The sequence below is a fragment of the Thalassophryne amazonica genome, chromosome 12 (genome assembly GCF_902500255.1).
Source record: "Thalassophryne amazonica chromosome 12, fThaAma1.1, whole genome shotgun sequence".
Taxonomy (NCBI): domain Eukaryota; kingdom Metazoa; phylum Chordata; class Actinopteri; order Batrachoidiformes; family Batrachoididae; genus Thalassophryne; species Thalassophryne amazonica.
Window position 1 is genome coordinate 17,786,987 of NC_047114.1, and position 21,001 is coordinate 17,807,987.

Sequence of the window (21,001 nt, forward strand, 5' to 3'; positions counted from 1 at the left end):
GTTCTGTGCTAGGACCAATTTTATTCACTTTATACATGCTTCCCTTAGGCAGTATTATTAGACGGTATTGCTTAAATTTTCATTGTTACGCAGATGATACCCAGCTTTATCTATCCATGAAGCCAGAGGACACACACCAATTAGCTAAACTGCAGGATTGTCTTACAGACATAAAGACATGGATGACGTCTAATTTCCTGCTTTTAAACTCAGATAAAACTGAAGTTATTGTACTTGGCCCCACAAATCTTAGAAACATGGTGTCTAACCAGATCCTTACTCTGGATGGCATTACCCTGACCTCTAGTAATACTGTGAGAAATATTGGAGTCATTTTTGATCAGGATATGTCATTCAAAGTGCATATTAAACAAATATGTAGGACTGCTTTTTGCATTTATGCAATATCTCTAAAATCAGAAAGGTCTTGTCTCAGAGTGATGCTGAAAAACTAATTCATGCATTTATTTCCTCTAGGCTGGACTATTGTAATTCATTATTATCAGGTTGTCCTAAAAGTTCCCTAAAAAGCCTTCAGTTAATTCAAAATGCTGCAGCTAGAGTACTGACGGGGACTAGAAGGAGAGAGCATATCTCACCCATATTGGCCTCTCTTCATTGGCTTCCTGTTAATTCTAGAATAGAATTTAAAATTCTTCTTCTTACTTATAAGGTTTTGAATAATCAGGTCCCATCTTATCTTAGGGACCTCGTAGTACCATATCACCCCAATAGAGCGCTTCACTCTCAGACTGCAGGCTTACTTGTAGTTCCTAGGGTTTGTAAGAGTAGAATGGGAGGCAGAGCCTTCAGCTTTCAGGCTCCTCTCCTGTGGAACCAGCTCCCAATTCAGATCAGGGAGACAGACACCCTCTCTACTTTTAAGATTAGGCTTAAAACTTTCCTTTTTGCTAAAGCTTATAGTTAGGGCTGGATCAGGTGACCCTGAACCATCCCTTAGTTATGCTGCTATAGACATAGACTGCTGGGGGGTTCCCATGATGCACTGTTTCTTTCTCTTTTTGCTCTGTATGCACCACTCTGCATTTAATCATTAGTGATCAATCTCTGCTCCCCTCCACAGCATGTCTTTTTCCTGGTTCTCTCCCTCAGCCCCAACCAGTCCCAGCAGAAGACTGCCCCTCCCTGAGCCTGGTTCTGCTGGAGGTTTCTTCCTGTTAAAAGGGAGTTTTTCCTTCCCACTGTAGCCAAGTGCTTGCTCACAGGGGGTCGTTTTGACCGTTGGGGTTTTACATAATTATTGTATGGCCTTGCCTTACAATATAAAGCGCCTTGGGGCAACTGTTTGTTGTGATTTGGCGCTATATAAAAAAATTGATTGATTGATTGATTGCCTCACAGCGAGAAGGTCATGGGTTCAATTCCCACCTGTGGTCTTTCTGTGTGTAGTTTGCATGTTCTCCCTGTGTTTGTGTGGGTTCCGTCCAGGTGCTCCAGCTTCTTCTCACATCCAAAGACATGCAGGTCAGGTGCATTGGAAACTTTAAATTGGCCATAGGTGTGTGTGCGGGTGTGAATGCATTTCTTTGTCTATATGTGGCCCTGCGACAGACTGGCGTCCTGTCCAGGGTGTACCCTGCCTTGCGCTCTATAACTGCTGGGATAAGCTCCAGCCCCCCGTGACCCTTAATTGGAATAAGCGGTTGAAGATGATTGAGGATGAGGTCACGTGTACACAAAGGAAGTCAAAATTCATTCCGTTTCTGACTTAAAATACTGTTGTGGCCAAACTGGTTGGAGATTTTCAACAAACTTTCAGATGTTTTAAGGCAGGCACAATGTTTTGCACTGTGAAAAATTTAAAAGGGGTGTCACACTTTCAGAGATTAACCCCTTAGCACCTACGATGCACTGTATACCAATTTTGCACTTATGGCAAAAAAATTCTTCCTGGCCCTTGCTAGTGCAGCAGATAATGGAATATTTACAGAGGAATCCTTCAAATGGTGAAGGAAACACCAATTTTGGCACAAATACTCATTAGACTTTACTCTTCTGAAAAAAATGACTGGCCACTTAAATTTTCAATTTTCAGTAGGCAGCCAGGAAGGGTTAGGGTAAAAAATTAAAAATGCTCCAATCATATCAAAATTAGTACCACATTATTTGTCTGATCATAACAATTCCAAAAAAGGTAAAGTTTGGACTATCGATGACTGAATGTTATGGGGTAAAAACAGCAAAAATGGTGACAAAGGTCAGTTTCAGTTTGTACAGGGGTCAAACGTTAAAGCTGCTTCAATGTCAGGAAAAAATGATACAAATTATTGGTTGAAATAAATGGAATAGTTTTGACTGAATGTTTGGTCTCAGAAGTAAAGGTCAAATAAGGCAGACGTCCAATGCATTCTATGACATATGTTACATTGTAACATGATAATTAAGCATGACAGATGGTGCAATTATTATTAGAACCCTATTAACCCAACCAACAACTTACATCACTTCTTACCAAAATTGCAGCAACTTTAACTTTTGACCCCTGTGCAAACTGAAATGGACCTTTGTCACCTTTCTTGCTGTTTTTACTCCATAACATTCAGTCACGAAGTCCAAACTATACCCTATTTTTGGAATCGTTATGATCAGACAAATAATGCGGCATATTTCTCAATATGATCAGAGAATTTTTAAATTTTGACCTCTAATACTTCAGTGACCCCTACTTGGCTATAGCTACCACCCTGGGATGGCTATCCTACAAGCAACAATTTTAGCTGAGGAAGCTTCTGCGATTAGAAGCGAAACGTCCTCGCATCAAGCAACCCAGTCCAGTTGAAGATGTAAGCTTCTCTATTATGGAAACCACCTGGACAACTGAGAGCCTTCACAGAAACATTGTTACCATGTACAGTTTTTGGCAGCAGCCAGTATTCCCGATAAGTTTTGAAAACAATCCCAAGTTGCGTTCTGTGTTTTATTGGTCATTTTGTGTTTTACCATGTACATATATTTTGGCAGCAGCCAGTTTTCTCTATAAGTTTTGAAACAATCACAAATTTGTTCACAGGGCATTTATGTTCTGTGTGCTTGCATTTGCCATTTTGCGTTTTATACAGCCGCTGGCTGGTTCTTTTTTTATTTGTCATTTTGCGTTTTATACAGCCGCTGGCTGGTTCTTTTTTATTTGTCATTTTGTGTTTTATACAGTTTTATATACATTCACAATTGTCAAATGCCATTTGTTATGTTGAATGCAGAAATAAAAATACTGTGATTTCAAGAAACCGTCTCTTATTTTAAGATTTTATTGCTGGTCTTTAGTCTTCCATTAAGGCATCAATTCTAAAAGCTAGCTAACTAAACTCTAATTTTAAGTTGTTTTTTTTTTTTTTTTAGTCTTTAGTCTTGCATGAAGGCATCAATTCTAGTACCTGGATAAATAATAAGAATTCAAATCTTATTTTAAGGTTTTTTTTCTAGAGATTATCTTACTTTTAAGATATTACTGATGATCCTCCACCTGTTGTGAGAAGCTGCTCATTTACATAAAGCTTGAATTCGGACCTGAATGTGTTGCTGATAGTGTGTGCCTTTTGAAGGATATTAGTTGTAGCTGCTGACTTAGCTCACCTTTTCTATCCTTCGCAGAGTCTGTTTGTCGTGTCCACCTGGGGGGTGTTTGGCAGTGAACGTGGGTCCAGAAGCGCCGGGCTTCGATCCTTTTGGGTGCTGGAGAGCGTGCCGTCCTTCACTCCGCCAGACCGACGCAGTTTTTGTTTGTACACTTTGTTATGCACCAAAGGGGGAAAATAAATTGTTTTGTTATTGGAACCGCTTTCTGGTTGTTTTAGCGCTGGGTTCCGTCAGACGCAGGTCCGCTCCTCAACTCGCATCGACACATAACAGTAGTTCCCAGCCATTCCATAATGGACCCAGCGGCAGAGGCGGTTCCATTCGCCGAAAGAGTTCAAGAACACTTGAAGAAAATATGGGAGCAATTACAGCATCTCACAAACCAAATTAAACAAACAGATGTCCGCGTTACGGAGCTTGCAGCGCAAGCCGTTTCGCTTCCTGCTGCTCCAGCTGCGGCACCATCGATACCAGTGCAGATAACTCCGTCACCCAGAGATTCGGCTTCCGAATTGATTACTTGTTGTCCGGAGCCTTATGCGGGAAATGTTGAAGCTTGTGCTCCATTTTTGATGCAATGTTCTCTGGTTTTTGCTCATATCGTCGCCCAGCGGTTGCTGAATCACAGGCAGGGGAGGCGGAGTGCGGCGGATTATTCTGTGGATTTCCGAATTTTTCCTGCTCAGTCCAGTTGGAATGCCGCAGCATTAAGCGGAGTGTTTGTGGTTGGTTTAAATGATCCATTAAGGGACGAGCTAGGACCCCGGTGAACGTGGGTCCAGAAGCGCCGGGCTTCGATCCTTTTGGGCGCTGGAGAGCGTGCCGTCCTTCACTCCGCCAGACCGACGCAGTTTTTGTTTGTACACTTTGTTATGCACCAAAGGGGGAAAATAAATTGTTTTGTTATTGGAACCGCTTTCTGGTTGTTTTAGCGCTGGGTTCTGTCAGACGCAGGTCTGCTCCTCAACCCGCATCGACACATAACAATTAGTTCTTATAATCTGCTCAGTCAGGGACAAAAATACTAATTTCAAAGAATTCTGGCTTAAATAAGTGTGATTTAGTTGCTTAAAATTAGCATAGATTGCTTAAAATTTAACATTTCTATCCAGGTTTAAGGCTGATTATGAGTTTTCAGTACCTAGACATTTTTGCTAGTTTTGAGAATTCTAACCAAGCAAATTTTTCTTACCCCATTGGCAGATTTTTTTTTTTTGTTTGTTTGTTTTTGCTTAATACAAGATCATTTGGCTAGATTTAGGATTATTTGTCTTATTTTGAGAGGGGCAGTTTTTGCAGTGCATTCATTTTTTCATATGGAGTAAAACTCATTGCTGTTGTTTTTGGAACTCATTGCTGCATCTGATACTGTTGATCATGGTGTCTCATTTGAGAAATGGGACAGCATGACTTGAGAAATACTTAGGTATCTCTGGATCAGCAATCTCAAAGCTGAGGTCATATGTGTTGGGTCAATCCCTGGTGTTGTTTTCACCAATGTGGCATCTGACTTTGCCACTGAATTGTCCCTTAGTCGCACTGATATTTTCCCTCTATGTGTAGCTCTATAGAGACTTTGCACGTGACGTCACAGGTCATGTAGAGGGCGGTACCACCCAAAGCTGCAGGTCAAGTTTAGTCGGTCACAATACGCTTGGCTGTGAAAACAAACCATCTCAACTCCTCTTTCCTTCGTTTTATACAGTTTTTTTTTCTGCTATTACACTATGGCTTAGAAATAGGGTTAGAAATAGCAACGTAAAAAATAAACACTATCAGGTCTGGTGAACAGGAATGGCTGGACACAAATGCAGGACTCAAATAAAGACCTCTGTGTGTAAAAATAGTTTACTGAAGTAGTAAATGGGGTCCAGTACACAAAAAGGCAGTCCAACAAGAGCAAAAGTACATGGAACATCCAGCCCTGTCTCACGTTTTTTTTTTTCGTGATGGGTTTTTTTAACTCACTGTTACTAACCCTACTCCTACCCCCAACCCTAACCTTAACCACCCCGACCCTCCGCTTCACTTTTAATTTCGTGCAGCCATCACAGAATGAATGAGAATGAATTTGTGCTGCCGTGATGATGAAATGAGGCGCTTTTCCTAACAATATCATGAACCAGTAGATTCATGTATATTTCGTGCTGCTGAATCACATGACATGCCGTGAGACTGGGTTGGGAACATCAGACTTAGGTGTGGTCGGTAATACAGGCAGGTGGTCAAAACACATGAGAGGCAAGCAGGTCAAGAATACAGAAAACAGAGCTGGAGAGAAGGCATAAGGCGCATCAGTGTGGTGAAGGAGCAGAACAGAATGAGGAGCTATTTACACCCAGGTGATGAGCTGCAAATTGAGAACATGTGAGTGTGGAAAGCACCAGAACCAGGGTGTGGCCAGAGAGAGTGAAATGCCCATCACCAAGAACCAAAAGACAGACAAGAGAGACAGGGACAGACACACCCAAGCAGGAAAAGACCCAGCAAGGGAATAAACATACAAGAAAGCAACAGAACCATGACAAAATAAACCAAAACATGAAAGTAAAACCAAGCAAAAACTCACATCCTGTCAAACACACTACAAAAACATAACTTGTTTTGTTAAGGAAGCCACGCATGATAGGACCACAAAAAAAGAGACTCTGCTTGTTTTTTTCACAATCACAGAGCAGCTTACACAACATTCAATAAAGTTCAAAGAGGTTAATAAGAAGTAGAGTCCGCGGTGGCACAGAGCCATGTCTCTGCAAGCAGGCATGGTCGCATTTTAATTCCGGCCAAGTCAGGAGGCAGCGTCCATAGACACTCAATTACTTTCGTCAAGAAACAGGTGGAATACACCAGAAAGCTGCACGTTGGCAATGGCACAAACAGAGGAAGAAGGGAGACAATATTTCCTTCCATAAGTAAGTGTTTTTCATTATTCTTGTCATTTTTCCATGGCATTTGGTCGATAAACAGGTGTATGTTGCCTGCCCGTGCCGGTGTCAACTGAGGACATGGACCATTAAGTCTTCAATTATGTCTTGATATTTTCTCCTGCTAGACTGATGTCTAGTTAGAATACTTGTCTTTAGTGATTCATACTGTTCGACAAGACCAACAATTTTTTTTAATTTGCACCTTAAATAACCGAGCCACTGCTCGGAGATTGTAATGACTCGCGCTGTGCCTCTCACAGTCACACCCATACACAGAGATGTGCACCCACACCACTGACTTCATGAAAAATATTTTATATATATATATATACACACTCAACAAAAATATAAACGCAGCACTTTTGGTTTTGCTCCCATTTTGTATGAGATGAACTCAAAGATCTAAAACTTTTTCCACAAACACAATATCATTCACCATTCCCCTCAAATATTGTTCACAAACCAGGCTAAATCTGTGATAGTGAGCACTTCTCCTTTGCTGAGATAATCCATCCCACCTCACAGGTGTGCCATATCAAGATGCTGATTAGACACCATGATTAGTGCACAGGTGTGCCTTAGACTGCCCACAATAAAAAGCCACTCTGAAAGGTGCAGTTTTGTTTTATTGGGGGGGGATACCAGTCAGTATCTGGTGTGACCACCATTTGCCTCATGCAGTGCAACACATCTCCTTTGCATAGAGTTGATCAGGTTGTCAATTGTGGCCTGTGGAATGTTGGTCCACTCCTCTTCAATGGCTGTGTGAAGTTGCTGTATATTGGCAGGAACTGGTACACGATGTCGTATACGCCGGTCCAGAGCATCCCAAACATGTTCAATGGGTGACATGTCCGATGAGTATGCCGGCCATGCAAGAACTGGGACATTTTCAGCTTCCAAGAATTGTGTACAGATCCTTGCAACATGGGGCCGTGCATTATCCTGCTGCAACATGAGGTGATGTTCTTGGATGTATGGCACAACAATGGGCCTCAGGATCTCATCACAGTATCTCTGTGCATTCAAAATGCCATCAATAAAATGCACCTGTGTTCTTCGTCCATAACAGACGCCTGCCCATATCATAACCCCACCGCCACCATGGGCCACTCGATCCACAACATTGACATCAGAAAACCGCTCACCCACACGACGCCACACACGCTGTCTGTCGTCTGCACTGAACAGTGTGAACCGGGATTCATCCGTGAAGAGAACACCTCTCCAACGTGCCAAACGCCAGCGAATGTGAGCATTTGCCCACTCACGTCGGTTACGACGACGAACTGGAGTCAGGTCGAGACCCCAATGAGGACGACGAGCATGCAGATGAGCTTCCCTGAGACGGTTTTTGACAGTTTGTGCAGAAAGTCTTTGGTTATGCAAACCGATTGTTTCAGCAGCTGTCTGAGGGGCTGGTCTCAGACGATCTTGGAGGTGAACATGCTGAATGTGGAGGTCCTGGGCTGGTGTGGTTACACGCGGTCTGCGGTTGTGAGGCTGGTTGGATGTACTGCCAAATTCTCTGAAACGCCTTTGGAGACAGCTTATGGTAGAGAAATGAACATTCAATACACGAGCAACAGCTCTGGTTGAGATTCCTGCTGTCAGCATGCCAATTGCACGCTCCCTCAAATCTTGCAACATCTGTGGCATTGTGCTGTGTGATAAAACTGCAACTTTCAGAGTGGCCTTTTATTGTGGGCAGTCTAAGGCACACCTGTGCACTAATCATGGTGTCTAATCAGTATCTTGATAAGGCACACCTGTGAGGTGGGATGGATTATCTCAGCAAAGGAGAAGTGCTCACTATCACAGATTTAGACTGGTTTGTGAACAATATTTGAGGGAAATGGTGATATTGTGTATGTGGAAAAAGTTTTAGATCTTTGAGTTCATCTCATACAAAATGGGAGCAAACCAAAAGTGTTGCGTTTATATTTTTGTTGAGTGTATATCATATATATATATATATATATATATATATATATATATATATATATATATATATGTCTGTTAGAAAAGAATCCGACTTTTTTATTTTTTTCAAAAACCTGGATTTGAATCATGTGTGCTTGCATGAGCCAACCTTGAACCTTCATGCGCATGCGTGAGTTTTTTCACGCCTGTTGATTGCGTAATTTGCTTATAAGCAGCCTTTGTGTTAGGATGGGTGGAGTCTCTCATTATTTTTTTCTTTGCAAGGAAATGGCGGAACGACTGGAGCAGTGCGACTGCATCAAATTTTGCCAGAAACTGGGCGACAGCCAGTGGAAACCATTCGGATTATTCAGACGGCTTTCGGTGATGATCCTCTGGGCATCACACAGATTAAGGAGCGGTACAACCGGTTTAAAGACGGCCGCACAACTGTGGAGAGCGAGCTGCGCTCCAGGCGGCCATCAACATGCTGAAATGACCGGATCATTTCCAAAGTGAACGCTGTGGTGATGTGGGACCATCGTGTGACTATCCGAGAAACTGCAGAGGAGGTGGACATCAGCACTTTTTCGGCACATTCCACTGTGACAGAAGATTTTGCCATAAAAAGAGTTGCAGCAAAATTCATCGGCATGAAGCTGATGGCGCAGCAAAAGCACCTTCATGTTGAAGCCTCACAGGACATGTTGTGACATGCCCACCTTGTCCACAATTTCTCAGATAGTCACATGACTGAAAAGCCACCGAAAGCCGTCTGAATATTCCGAATGGTGGACGAGCTGGGCATGTCACAACCAGTGATGCCGGTAACGCGTGTTACTCTAATCTGACCACTTTTTTTAGTAACGAGTAATCTAACGTGTTAATCTTTCCAAATCAGTAATCAGATTAAAGTTACTTCTCCATGTCACTGTGCGTAACTATTATTTTTGCATTGTGGGTCGACAGCAGCATTAAACTTGGTCCGTGGGCAGGGGGTCGGGGTTCGACTGAACTGCCCACTTTAAGCGAGCTGTGAGCTTTTCATCCGTGTTTTTTTGCAGCAGCTACGACTCGTGCTTTTTTTCTCCTTTATTTAGAAATCTACAACTGACACTATTTTCCACTCAAATGCACCTAAACTCTCTTTCTGAGGACCACATGATGTGAAAACACAATAAAACTTTCTTACCTGTAAATCTGGTCATGTTTTCTGCATAAATAAATGTTATCCATTCTTTGTGCTCAAATGCCAAAGCAGGGGCGAATCCAGATGGAATGGGGGCGTGGGGCAAGGATGTGCCCCCCCTCCCCCACAACACCCCTAGATTAAAGATCCAGTTTTGAAGCCGTTTTTTTACTACAACTACTAATACTACTTAAAATAATAATAATTTCGACAAGTAAAATGTTTAGAGATAATTTAAATGTTAGAATGAATTTTATAGTTACATTTATAAACAATGTAGGTTAGAAACTGCAAGTTTTACTGTTGCAGTGCTGTCAATAGTTAAATATGAGGTCAAGAAAGAGGTCTTTATTTTACTTTTTATAAAACAAATATTTATTTCATTAAAGTCAAGAAAGGGTGACTATAAAGTGAGTTTTGGCAAAACAGGTATCATTGTCATTTTGAGGTGGCAGAGGGTTGTTGTCGGCAGCTGGGGAAAGTAACTAAAAATTTATTATAATATTATAACTTTTTAGATTATTAGTATTATTATTAATTTGATTAATTTGTTCAATACAAAACATTTTCATAAAAATGTGTGTGTTTATGTTGCTCATACCTGGTAGTGGATGATTGAATTTAATTGTATGCTTACAGTCACGACCACATGCAAAATAATTCTTATTTCTATGCTGTTGTCTACTACCCACTGTAATTACTCTTAGCAAATCACATGCAAAACATTCACCAACCCAACACACCAAGTTGGAAAGCCCACGCAATTTAGCATACACTATATGGGATCTTTGTAAATCATTCCCGAATGTACTAAAATCTGTTTCTTGCGTACAATTTACAAAGGCCATGTGCAGGGAAGTTGGGTACAGTGTTTCTCAGGATGGCTGGTCTGCAGCCTCCATGGTTGCTTCTCATCTCCTGGCTGCATAGGGTAATGGTACTTCAAAAGGAAGCACTGATGTGGCGGCACAGTGGCTTAGTGGTTAGCAGTGTTGCCTCACAGCAAGAAGGTCCTGAGATCACTTCCGCCTGGTCCTTTCTGTGTAGAGTTTGCATGTTCTCCCTATGTCTGCACCCTCTGGCTTCCACCCATATCCCTTATTTAGGGTCTGCTGCTTTCTGTGCCCTTGACAAAGGCAGCATCTTTACATCTGGAGTTGATCCCCCGGTGCCCAAATGTGGTGGATTGTCTGTAACTGTAATTAGGACAGTTCAATGGAGAAGACAGTTTTCATGGTATGTAGATATTAATCTATGTACAATAACAATAAAAGTCTTGTCCTGTTTTGGCACATGTCCTCCCAGAAAGAGGTGGTTTTTGATGGTGTTTGCTGTGGCTGTTGGTCCCTGGGTGATCACAGGGCCACATCTCAGTTTGACAATCACGTCACAATGATTCAACTACACTCACAATATCTTTGTTGCCTCTGCAGATAAATTCATAGTTTTCTCACCTGCATATGCATATCTTCTCAATGTACACAGTAACTCATGTCAAATCCTTGCATATTTCTATCCTCATCCTGGCCACCTACTTGAGGAAGCATGGTATGATTGTCCTGCTTGCTGTTTTCCTGTCCTTCTCTCTTTTCACAGTCCTTTTCATTGGCATCTTTGTTTTTTGCCTTGTTGGTGTGTTTACTGTCACAGTTCTTGTCACTGTCACTGTTTTATGCTGTTGTTTGTGTCACCCCCTGAATTCATGGGAAATTGAAAAGGAGCAGCAAATCACTGCTGCAATATTTCTCTAAAAACTGTATATATGCTTTGTGGTATGAACAGCTGTGACTCATAGTAGAGTGACATGCACACAAGAGAATTAAAAATGTAAAATGACAAACCCAAACCAAAAAACAAACAAAACAACAACAACAAAAGATAACCCAGCTATATCAGACCTGTTGAAAGCCCGCTCACCTGTGAGGACTTACACAGAAGTGGTTTAATGCTGAGGAAAGCCTCTGCCTGAAACATTCGGTACATAATCATATTGACTTTGGACTGAAGTGCAACACTTACTCTGTTTTCTTGCATGAAGAATATTTGAATAACATGATGCAAAATGAAACTATTTTGGATGTGAGGTTACATATCTCACAGATGTCAAAAAACAGACATAAATTATGTATGTTATGATAGCAGGAGAATTTCTGTGAGCTCATATAGAATTTTGGGACATCATATTATACATTTTAATGCATACATTATACATTTGAACAATTCATCAAGTAAATCAGAAAAAAAAATCAGATGCTGCCTCAGGCCCTATAACCGCTGTTATAGGCTCCAGCCACCCCCCCCCCCCCCCCCCCCACACACACACACACACACACCGCGACCCTTAATTGGAGTATGTGGGTATAGAAAATGGATGGATGGATGGAGAAAAAAATGATTTTGTTTTGCTTTTGTTCCAAATAATGTGTTATAAGTAGAAGTTGATGTACAGGGTGACCCCCCCAAAAAATCAGAACCCATATAAATTGTAATAAATCCCACAAAGGGTTCAGTCTGTGTAAGATGACTGGAACAATCGTCTTCCCCAACATGTCTTGGTCAACCAAGGAAAAGTCATTTTACCTGGAGGCCTATTTTGCCAACAAATCATACCATTTAGAGCATAATTTTGAAAGGACAGACCAAAGTTTAACCCCTTAACACCTGGATTTATATAGCTGTATATAAAAAAATGTTTTGTGTGTGTTTTTGCCTTTAAGTAGATGGTAAATAATGTTGAGATTATTAATTACACTTTTGCACAAAAAAAATAGTAATTTTGGTATTTTGGTAATAATTTATGTTATAATGTTATAATAATAATAATGGTATGTTGCAAATTTGTGACGACAGGCATACTGGTCAATTTGGTATGTTGCATATTTGAGTCAAATATTGTAGCATATATGCAACAATAGGCATTAAGGGTTAAGTCAGATTTATTACTATTTTTATGGGTTCTCTTTTTTGTTGCGTCACCCTGTAGTTGATAATATAGTTACATTAACAAATTATTAAATATAAAAAGTAACAAACAAATGAACAAACAAAAAACAACCTTACAGAATACACCATTTAAGAGGGAGAAGTTAAAAGTTCTTGGTACCCCTCTTCCTCTTTGATCTGTACCATGACACCGGTGACATCTGGTAACAGTTATACTTCTACAGTGGAGCACTGAACCTCATAATTCAGCCCACTGTGAAATATGATTCCACTCATTGCCTATGTCCACAGTGTGTTACAGGAGTATGACAAATGAGAATATTTTCTAGATAAATAATTGATTGTTTTGAAAAATGGAAACCCTCGAACAGAGAGACAAGCTGTGTGTAATTACACAATCCCAACTGAGATTTCTGCTGACTATTTGTGCTTGTACATCCACCAGATCTTTTACAAATGGACACATCATGTCTGATTCTGGCCTTGGGTCAGGCACCCGAAAGTGGGTGCTGCTACTACCACCCATAATTTACTAGGTAAATATCCCTAATTAATATTTATGTATGATGGCCCATAACAGGGTGGCAACTATAGCCAAGTTGGAATCAATGAATGACAACACGGGGTTCAACATTTAAAAATGCTACAACTATATTGGAACATATACCATATTATTTAAATGACCATAAAGTTTCCAAAATGGTATAATTTGGATTATCTATGACTGAACGTTATGGGCTATAAACAGCAAAATGGTGACAAAGGTCAACATCAGTTTGTAGAGAGATTAAGAGTTAAAGTTGCCCCAATTTTGGTAAAAGGTGGTGCAGATTATTGCTTTAGCTAATAGGTTTTTCAAAAGGAATAGATTGCACCATCTGTCATGCCTAGTTATCATGTTACAGGGAAACATATGTCCTAGAATCTAGCAGACGTCGACTTTGTTTGACTTTTACTTTGGAGACCAAACATTCAACATGGTCAAAACTGTTCCCTCAATGACATATAAACTTAACCAATAATTTCCTTTACTTTTTACCAAAATTAGAGAAACTGTAAGTTTTTTTTTATCCCTTTCAAATATTTGTCTCCTGGGGGGACAAACTGAAATTGATACTTGTCACCATTTTTACTGTTTTTATCCCCATAACTCCACAACACTGAATAATAGATAGTCCAAAGTGTACTTTTCTACACCTTTTTGGAATCTTTATGAACAGACAAATAATGTGGTGTACCTTTCAATATGATTAGATCATTTTTAAATTTTGAACTGTGTAGAATTAATCAGTAACCCCAACTTGGTAACAGCTACCACCCTGGGATGGTTATCAAGCTAAGGATCTCTAAGGATAAGTGACCAAAATGACATATTACAAGTCTATCCACAGTGGGTGGTAGGGACCAGTCGACCTGGCTTAATGGGTGGAGAAACTCGGGTTTAAAAAAGCCTGGCAGTGAGCCAGTGAAGTTATGGTGAAGTTGCATTTTGAAACTGAAAACCCAGAGGTTCCTTCAGCTCTGAGTTTTCAGTAATGCTACTTTGTGAAACAGGCCTCTGTGTGCTTGTCTGTTTCTCTGTACATGTTTGTGTCTGGAGGTGGGCGTGGCACTCCTCATTAACTCACTGGGTTTTTTGATCCACACCTGCATGTCATCTGCCCACCATCCCAGCTGTTGCTGGCTAAATCATCACACCTGCCATTCACCCCCTCCTAACTCTGCTATATATCTACAACAGCATCTCACACACTTGACACCAATCCATTCTGGTCCAATCCCTTAAAGCCCTGTGGCCGTCTGTGGTTCCTGTTCATCATTCTGTTTTCCAGCCCCTGGAGCACAGAAAGCAGCTTCAGGGAAAACAGAGTTAGTCAAATCAGAATGGAAGGAAACCTTGGGTTCTCACTTTCAAATCCAAGTTCATTTTGTCTATTTAATATAATAATTTGTAGATATAATCAACTGCATCGACATTTACTTGATATGGCTCATTATTTATAAGAAGGATACAAGATGATATATTTATTTCTGACTTCTTAATTTGTATGTGATTTACAATAAAATATACTGTTTCATCACTGAAGCAGCTGATGCTATGGATTTGAAGATGGTGATGGTGGGTGGGGGCTGAAAGACCTTTCTGTGTTTCACAAAATGTTTTGACAATAGTGGATTTTGAAAGAACAATCACGCTGAGCATATTTCCATGACAACCCTCAGTCAGGCTGTCAGAAATAAGACTCTTGTGTTGAAAACGCTACTGTAAAGGTTTGTGGAGTTTCCAACTCATGACCCACAAGACCAATCAAAATGAAATTCCACAGAACTGCAGGTTAACAGTCTGAGCAATACTCACTTTATTTAGTAGGAAGTATTTAGACTAGAAGCATTAATCTGTTAATGACACGGAAGGTTTTCCAGACGTGATTGGCTGCACTGATGGAATTCATATTCTTATCAAAGCTTCTTCTGCAAACAATTGAGACCATGTGAATATGAAGCCTTTCTGTTGTGGTTATAGGTCCAGATAGGACCGGACCGGTTCAGGAGATGGACTCAAATGCTGGGAGCAAGGACAAGACAGGAGTGAATGAAAGGACATTCATTTCATATCTCAAGCAATATCATGATTCGGCATCACAAAATATACACTAATCTATTGGTCCGTGATATTGTCACGAAAAGTGCCACATTTTCATACCGGGAGCAGATATTATCAGTTATCAAGTTGTTCACCGATGAATATGGCTTTATACACCCTGACGAAAACCTACACCCTGAGGCCGAAATTGGTAAAACTACTTGATAACGATTTTCATATACCTATAAAGGATAAATGTTGTATGGTTTTCTGAAAGGTAAAAAGCCATATTCATTGGTGAACAACTTGATAACGATTTTATCATATACATATAAATGATAAATGTTGTATGGTTTTCTGAAGGGTGTAAAAAACCATATTCATTGGTAAAACAACTTCAATCAATCAATTCAATCAATTTTTTTTTTTATATAGCGCCAAATCACAACAAACAGTTGCCCCAAGGCGCTTATATTGTAAGGCAAGGCCATACAATAATTATGTAAAACCCCAACGATCAAAACGACCCCCTGTGAGCAAGCACTTGGCTACAGTGGGAAGGAAAAACTCCCTTTTAACAGGAAGAAACCTCCAGCAGAACCAGGCTCAGGGAGGGGCGTCTTCTGCTGGGACTGGTTGGGGCTGAGGGAGAGAACCAGGAAAAAGACATGCTGTGGAGGGGAGCAGAGATCGATCACTAATGATTAAATGCAGAGTGGGCATACAGAGCAAAAAGACAATTTACCTCCACTTGTGAACAAGACACCAAGATACTTAAAGTCCTTCACTTGGGACAGCAACACTCCCCTGACCCAGAGAAGAGAACCCAGTGACTTCTGGCAGAGGACCATGGGCTCAGATTTGGAGGTGCTGATTCTAATCTCAGTCATTCACACTCTGCCTCAAACCTGCTCAGTGCACATTGCAGGTCGACTGATGACGCAAAAAGAACCACATCATCTGCAAAAACAGAGCTTCAACTCTGAGGTCACCAAAGTGGACATGCTCTGGTCGCTAACTGCACCTTGAAATCCTGTCCATGGACATCGCAAACAGGATTGGTGACAAGGGAAAGCCCTGATAAAGTCCAACTCCTACTGGAAACAAGTCTGATGTAATGCGCAGAATGTGGACACGGCTCCTACTTTGATCATACAGAGACCGGATCACACATTGCTGTGAATCCGGTACCCCATGCTCCCGCAGCAACCCCACAAGATACACAGAGGGACCTGGTCATATGTCTTAATCCACAAAACACGTGCAAACTGGTTGGTCATACTTTCAAGACCCCTCCAATATCCTTGCGAGGGCAAAGCTGGTCCACTGTTCCACAACCAGGACGAAACCTGCATTGTTCCTCCTGAATCTGAGGTTTGACTAACAGTCTAAGTCTCATGTCTTACTACCCAGCCACTGACTTTCCCAGGGAGGGTGAGAAGTGTGATTCCTCTATAATTGGAACACACTCTCCAGCCCCCTTTTTAAAAGATGGAGACAACCACCCGTTTGCCAATCCAGATGTACTGTTCCCATCTTCCATGCAACGTTGCATAAGTGTGTCAGCAATGAAAGTCCAACAACATCCAGAGACTTCTCCATCTCAGGACAAATCTCATCTGCTCCTGGCAGCTTGCCACCAAGGAGTTTTTTTCACTACCTCGGTGACTTCCGCGAGGGTGATGGATCCCGACCTCCCCCAAAAAAGCTCTACCACCATTTTACTAGCCCCGGTATCCCTCTTCTGAGCAAGGTGACTCATCGCTACTTTTGTCTGTCATACATGGCTATAAAGATTGCCCTTTGTCTGTCTCCTCACCTCAGACAAAACCACAATAATGATTGTAATGTGGCAATGATCTGGGAACCAGAAGGCAAAAGGAATATAGACAGTTAGGCTGGAGCTCATGGGATAAAGCATGGGTTGTGACAGCCAATAGGAAGAGGTGGAGGAACTGTGTGAAGGCCCTGTGTGTCACTAGGCACAAGAAGGATTGGTCTTGTCGCTTGTGTTAGTGTGTGATCTGACTGTGGTGACTCTCTCTGAGGTAGGAAGGACAGAACCCGGCCCTCAGCTAAGCTGGTTTTGAGACCATTATTGTAAAAGATTACATGTCACAGCTAATGAAGACTTTGGTTCCAAAACACATTTTCTTTATTCTAAGAAAAATCACTTTTTTTCTGGTTTGAAATGGTGAGATAGAAGTGCATGGAAAAATGTAAGAAGAAAATAAAGTTGAAAAAAATAAGTTCTTTACTGTTACTTCTACAAGTGGATTTACTCAGGTTATTAATCAACCTACAAGAATACATGTTAAGAATGATGGTGCCTGAATATCAACATGTATTGATCACATTTTTACCAATTCTCCTGAGCGGTGTAGTAAAGCAATTTCTGTTCCCATTGGCTGTAGTGATCATAACAATAATAATAATATAATTAATTTATATAGCGCCAAATCACGACTAATCACCTCAACGCTTCACAAACATCATTTAAAAGCAGAATAAAATGAAATAAGATTGTTGTTGTCCATTCGGCTGCTCCCGTTTTGTGTTCTGGGTCACCACAGCAGATACAACCAGATCCGCATTGATATTTGGCGTACGTTTTACGCCGGATGCCCTTCCTGACGCAACTCCAGTGTTACCTGGAGAAACACACACAGCCATTGGTGTTCCAAAGAGGTCTCCCATCCAAGTACTAACCAGGTCCCACACTGCTTAGCTTCTGAGATCTGACAGGATCAGGCTTACACAGAGCAGACTGACAGCAATAAAATGAAATAAGATTAAACACAATAAAAAATTTAACCATAAAAAGGTAAAAGAGGTAAAATAAATATAGGAATAAAAAAAAGACACACAATCATAACCTGATCATAATTGTATTAGCCACAATGGTAGGTAGACCTGGACCAACAGTAATATTCAAGAGGTCATACAAAATGTTTAATAATGATAAATTTGTTGATGATGTGAAGACCATTTGTTGGGCTGAGGGAGCTCTGGACGGCTATTCGTTGCGGGGTCTGGGGAGCTCTGCCCCCCCAGACTCCCCCCTTTTTAAGCATTTTTCTTTTTTGCCTCTCACATACTTGGAAAAGCTCCTCACCATCTAACCATGTCCTTTAGGTCCTTCAGACTTTTTCAGTAAAATGGTTCTTGAGCGCTTGCGCATGACTAAAACCTTTTAGCTTCTAGCCCCCTCCTTCCGCCTTTTTAAGAATTTTCCTTATTTTACCTTTCAGCTTCTGGAGGGGCTCTCCTCTCCAGACTCTCCACCTTTTTAAGCATTTCTCTTGTTTTGCTTTTCAGCTGAACCCCTAATTACAGCTCTTTAACCCCCTGCCACTTTAAGCATTTTTTTAGTGTAGATGTAAATTAATATTCAAAGTTTTCAGGTAGTCGACAGTAGGGCTCAACAATATGGCCAAATTATCGTATCTCAATATTGTCATATAAATTGTCATGTAAATGTCACTTATATACATGCTGTCCATATTCTTGAGCTACTTAGGTGGGTAGGGAGAGTTCCCATGGGATAAAAAAGCTTTTCAACCTACCATCCCTGGTTCTCAAGACCAGGCACCTAAGTGGCTCTACTCTCTCTCTCTCTCTCTCTTTAAGATATTAGGTGTACATTAGTAAACACTAGTCGAGTTCCACCTTAGATTTGGAATGTATAATAGAAGATATACCTTACTGAATTTTCATATCAGTATGATATACGATATGACTATGATTTGACACAAAGTGCAGCAACAGTGAAAATTAAACATTCTTAAAGTAGACCTGCATTGAAATAAATGTGGTCAGATCTCAGAAAGAAATAGCTGATATGTATTTATAAGACCCTTATGAATGCAGTAAAGTAAATCTGCAAGCCCAAATTTGTAATTAAGCAGAGAAATCTTCATTTAAAAATGACAAATTTGCAACTAAAATTTGGCCCTCAGTGAAAACTGTTTGTACATCCGGGTCATTGCAGTGACGTCCGGCAGAAGACGGAGCGCTCCCGCCTTCAGTCCGATCCCGCATTGAAATTGATTTTATCTGTTAGTAATGTTACTGTTATACACATCCTGGTTTCAGCATCCAAAAGTAAGCTGCAATGAATGTGAGATACAGCTCTGCATGCTCAGATCAGCGGCGACATCGACAGCGGGTGACATTCTTCTCCGACGTCTCGCTCTCTGCCTCCGCTGCGGTTACTGAGTCTGTGAGCTCGATAAACGCCAAAGCGGGCCACTCACATCACCCCCGTGTCTGCTGTGCAGCCGGCACCACATCTCTGTCTACTGAATGGAGGTGCAGCCAACTTGGCACAAGTCCAGAGAATACGCTCGCTGTTTTGATACGGAGCGGCCGGTGTCACCTGTAGCTGCAAGGACAGACTTTCCGCAGTGCCGCACGTCTCGGTAATCGGAGCCGCAGAGCTCCGTGGCCGCTGAGAGAGGTTTATATCTTTTTAATGACTTGGATTCTTTGTGGGTCCGCCTCCGTACCCTGCAACGGTAACACCGGAGGTGAAAGACAGCAGATTTTCAATGCGACACCACTCAATCAAACGGGCGTATGAAAAAGTCCCCCAAAATAATTTTCAAGCACAAATAAAAGGAATGTGTACTCACCAAACATGCCGCAAGACAATATGAAGTTTTAAAAAAGTACATCCTTCCGTATAAGACAAGAAAAAGGTGCAGATGCAAACTGACGTAAATCCACAAATTACAGTTGGCGCGCGCAATGCATGCTGGGAGAGGGTCTTTTCCCTGACGTCTCGGCAGCGTCCCGGATGTGGTGACAGTTTTGCGGAGGGCTAAATTTTAGCTGTAAATTTGTCATTTTTAAATTAAGATTTCTCCGTTGAATGACAGATCTGGGCTTGAAGATTTACTTTACTACATTCAGAAGGATCTTATGTGTAAATATAAGTCATTTTTTGGTCCAAAGATCTGACTGCATTTATTTCAATGAAGGTCTGGTTTAAACAAAACAGTAATAATACCACACTCATTTGCACTCATCATAAGGTTAGGATACTGTGCCCTCAAAAAGTATGGAATACTTGGAATTTCACAATTTGTTTATGCCATTTTAAATAAAAGAAATACAAAAAAAAAAAAGAAAAAAATTAAAAGAATTAAAATTTCTAAATTATCTTCCTCAAACTCAAACTGAAAGCAAATCTCTAAAACTTGATAAAACCTGTAAATAATAATCAGTTTTATTGCCAGTTTTCTTTAGACAAGTCAGGGGATGGAAACATGAACATTTCCAAGTCACTGAATATGTCTAATCAAACTCGGCTTTCATCAGAAATGTACTTTCTGTCAAATTGTAGCTGAATTTTCAGGTCTTCTTTTAAGAAAATCCTCCTCTACACCACTTCATCAGGAAACTGGATTTTATATTTTTAATTAATTTACACGTATATCAAGTTGTACAAATTTAAATGGTAAATGGACTGCATTATATAGCGCTTTTCCATCTGCATCAGACGCTCAAAGCGCTTTACAATTATGCCTCACATTCACCCCGATGTCAGGGTGCTGCCATACAAGTTGCTCACTACACACTGGGAGCAATAGGGGATTAAAGGCCTTGCCCAAGGGCCCTTAGTGATTTCCAGTCAGGCGGGGATTTGAACCCATGATCTTATGATTTGCTTTGAGTTTGAGTTAAGGAAGATAATTTGAGAAAAAAATGTATTTGAAATGGAATAAACAAATTAAAATGTGTGAGGGCAACTGAGAAACACTAAGGAGCAGCATGTTACCTCTCATATAGTGCAGCAGATAAGAGAATATTTACAGTGGAATCCTGCAAATGCTG